The following is a 4,509-nucleotide window of genomic DNA, read 5'->3' on the forward strand; positions in this document are numbered from 1 at the left end:
CCCCAAGCGGAGTTTATCCTACCGGAGGATTGATTGGGATATCCCCAGCAATGCACTTTTGTCAGTAGCAAGTTGTTTGCTTACTCCCCAGCCGGTTACTTTTGGTCCATAGCAAGTTGTTTGCTTACTCCCCGGCGAGTTGTCTTGCCTTCCCCTAGCGGATTTGTATTTTTGGTTCCCCGGCAGTTGCCTTGTTTTCCCCCAGTGGAATTGTATTGAAGGTTTCTCAGCACAGTCGTCCTGTGTATTCCCCGGCGGAATTTTCATCATTTTGCATTTTGCATGTAGTAATCATTGCATCCTCAAATCGCTTAGCATTTCCATTCCAAATGGAGCATTACGCCATAGAAAAATTCAAACATATGCATTCATGTGTTAACCCCATCAAACCGTATCCCCTGCAGAGACGGATTTTTGTTCAACCTGTACAATACATTTGCTACAGTTGCTCTAGTCAACATCTGGTGTTGACAAACCCCACAGAGGTTTATTTCCTCATCCGTTGGTAAGAAAAGCCTGCTTCTCCCCAGTGAGACCCCCTGCAAGTGTTCAGCCTTGCCCGGTCATCTTGTGAATGTCAGTATACCCCGTCAGCACCCGCGTGTGTTTGTTTCTTTGGTGTCGGTAAACACCATCTTTCGGTGATTTCCAGTCATGCGTAAGTGTCTGGTCTTCTTTTGATGTCTGTAAACATCATCTTTCGATGTTCGTAACGTCGTCCTCCCTTCCCTAGTGAAGATTACTCCTCTCCGTTGGTATCGATAAACGTCGAGTTTTTCCTATTCGTCCTATGACGTCTAGTTGTACCCTCCCCATGTGGACTTACCTCTCCGTTGGTTTCGATAAACGTCGAGTTTTTCCCATTCGTCCGTTGACGTCTGGTTGTATTTCTCTTTTTCCCATTCATCAGTAAATGTCTGGTCGATCTTTTTGGTGTCTGTAAACATCATCTTTCGATGTCTGTAAACGTCGAGTATTCCCATTCATCAGTAAATGTCTGGTCGATCTTTTTGGTGTCTGTAAACATCATCTTTCGATGTCTGTAAACGTCGAGTTTTCCCATTCATCAGTAAATGTCTGGTCGATCTTTTTGGTGTCTGTAAACATCATCTTTCGATGTCTGTAAACGTCGAGTTTTCTCCCATTCATCCGTTGATGTCTGGTCGAGTCCTCCCATTCATAAGTAAATGTTTGGTTACCTCTCCGTTGGTTTCGATAAATGTCGAGTTTTTCCTGGTCGTCCCCAGTTGTTCACCTCTCCGTTGGTTTCGATAAACGTCGAGTTTTTCCTGGTCGTCCCCAGTTGTTTACCTCTCCGTTGGTCTTGGTAAACGTTGAGTTTTTCCCATTCCGTCCGTTGACGTATGGTTGTATCTTTTCCAGTCATTCATTAATGTCTGGTCACCTCTCCGTTGGTTCCGATAAATGTTGAGTTTTTCCTAGTTGTCCGTTGGCATCTAGTTGTGATTTCTTTTCCCATTTATCGTCGTTGCGATGTCTGGATGTGGCCGTACCCTTTGAAAACAAAAACCAAAAAAAATACCCAGTAATAAATATCAAATCCCAGTGGACGTTTCCATTGGTGGATCCCTGTATTGTGCAAATTCTACGGTTCTTGGTATTCAATCCCTGTTTACCCTGAAAGTCTGACAGTCGTTGCTATCATCCGTTCGGGTTCCCAGCTGATTGAATAGGGGCAGCTGTAGCACCTCAAATTTGCACCTATCATTGTACATACATTCTCATATTAGGTCATAACATAACATGGTCCACTGCATAGCATTGCATTGTCCCTCTGCCTCAAGTGCAAGCCAGTCAGGAGAATTAGGTCAAACTGGTCAGGAGATCAGTCAGTCACGCAAGCAAGTACAATCTTCATTGAGCCAAGGCCCTAGGGTTGGTCCAACATGTTCACATGACCTAAGGGTCCTCTTGAAGTGTTTTGGTCAAAGATTGGATGTTCAGAAGTCATCAGTATATGCACATTTCATCAGAAACCCTAAAAAGTCAACCATGGTCAACTGGGCCTGATTTTATGGTTTTGATGGTGGGATTTGGTTTGAGAGGGCTCATTCATGTCCATATAAGCCTTATTAATTGAATTTAATTTAATACTTTACTTTTCATTGCACACTCTAAAAACCCCTATTTTGATTACCTTAGATAAACACCATAACAATAGATAACGATAGATTGACACTTGGTCTCTCTGGATTCGACAATCTTTTATATTACTCTGACGCGTTCGTATACTTGCGAAAAGCACGCATCATCGGCCCAGAAATCTTGCATGTGCTTGCCCAACTCAAAGAACTTCAGCTTTCAGAGTATGCTAAATGTGCAGTGGCCGCTTTAGAAAGACTTTTGGTTCTCATGTTGCATCATCTCGACACCGTTAGGGGAAATGAATGCCAAATTGTGACTACTGAGGCCTTTGTGAAGGAGAAATGGGAGTTGGTGATAAACGTCGACACAGAGGTCACCAAATTGTTGGGGACGATTGAGGAGAAGAAAAAGGAATTGGCCTCCAAACAAATAAGGGCTGTTGAGATACGCCAGCAAATTGATGATCTTCGGCGTCAAATTGCTGCTTTGGACAGTGAGTTGGAGTCAATTAATGAGGAGGAGTCGTGTATTGTCGACAAGGCCATAAAGTCTGCCCAAGACACTGTGGAGCAAACCACCCACGGTGCCTTGGCTGTAGCTGAAGAACTTTCCAACGTTGAAAAGAAGCTTGAACAGCTTAAAGTCCAGGCCGACACCTTGGAACCTACGTCTCTCCACTACAACTTTGAGCTTCAATCCTTTCGATCCAGATTCGACCAACTTTGACCGATTTTATTTTTATGTAATATTTGAACAATGGCTTTTTTGCCAATTTTTTATGTCATTATTTTATTTTAGCACTATGTACATTTATTTTCTGTGCTTTTATAGCTGGTTTCAAGCATAGTTTTCTCCAACCTAGTTTATTCGACAGCCATTTAGTCTGTCAAAATCTTGACCTCTTGAAGGAGAGGCCTATACTTTTTAAGTATTTTCCATTTACCCTCAAGATTCGCCTATCTGGTGCCAACTCTTCGACCTCGTGTAGCACCTCAAATTTGCACCTATCATTGTACATACATTCTCATATTAGGTCATAACATAACATGGTCCACTGCATAGCATTGCATTGTCCCTCTGCCTCAAGTGCAAGCCAGTCAAGAGAATTAGGTCAAACTGGTCAGGAGATCAGTCAGTCAAGCAAGCAAGTACAATCTTCATTGAGCCAAGGCCCTAGGGTTGGTCCAACATGTTCACATGACCTAGGGGTCCTCTTGAAGTGTTTTGGTCAAAGATTGGATGTTCAGAAGTCATCAGTCAATGCACATTTCATCAGAAACCCTAAAAAGTCAACCATGGTCAACTGGGCCTGATTTTATGGTTTTGATGGTGGGATTTGGTTTGAGAGGGCTCATTCATGTCCATATAAGCCTTATATATCATTTCAAACATCATCATGGAAGAATTTGAAGCCAGACAAGAAATTTCCAAAAATAGAAACTTGACCTGTAATTGAAACTTGCCAAAAATGGAAACTTCTTGATCCTAAACTTACATCATGATACAAGCTTCAAATGAATTGTTTCCCAACATGAAAGTTGAATATCTTGTTCTCCCATTTCCAAAAAGTCCAAGAACACTCAATTCCCATATATGGTTGGCAAGTTATGATCAAATCAGTTTCAGAAATTTTTGAACTTCAAAAGGCCATATCTCTCAAACCATTTGGCCAAATTGGGTGGGGTTTTTTGCAAGAAGTCACATTTGACCTCCTCTTTCCAAATATGTAACCATCATTCACCAAAACATCATAGATCAAAATGGCATTTTTGGAATGGCTTTGAATTATTTCAAGTGTGGTGCAAAAGTGAACTTTTGAATTAAACATTTTTAACCACTTTGGCCATTCAAATAAGTTCAGAAATGATATTTTGGTTGTGTTACAAGCCCATTTTCGAGCTGCAGCCTCTTACACCTCACCATTTGAGCAAATTGGTCAATTAGCAAAACTTACCATTAAACCAAATTGTGATTAGCACTCACTTATGCAACCTTAAACAGAACATATAAGGATGATTTTCTGCTCATTTGAAACCCTAGCAGCCACATTATCACACAGAAAAACTCAGTTTCTCTCATTTTCACATTTTCCTTCATTTGGATTTTCGACCAAAAATTGCAAGGACCTCGACCTGGCCTTTGTTTGCTTCATCATTCCTCTCCATTTTGAGCACATTTCAAGCCTGAATTTCCAACTGTAATGCCATTTACACGACTGTTTCTTCAAGCATTCATCAATGGCAGTTCAAGTTTGAGGTCATTCCAAGCCTTGCTGAGCTAGGATCTTCAGCCATACATCTTGTGGAAGCTAGTGGAGTACCTGTTTCGAGCTTTCCTCACCAAATCCTCACTGTTCCATCAGTTGCTTCAAAATCAAGTGAGTTTCGATTTTCTCCATTTGCC

The sequence above is a fragment of the Lathyrus oleraceus genome, chromosome 2, assembly GCF_024323335.1.
Source record: "Lathyrus oleraceus cultivar Zhongwan6 chromosome 2, CAAS_Psat_ZW6_1.0, whole genome shotgun sequence".
Taxonomy (NCBI): domain Eukaryota; kingdom Viridiplantae; phylum Streptophyta; class Magnoliopsida; order Fabales; family Fabaceae; genus Lathyrus; species Lathyrus oleraceus.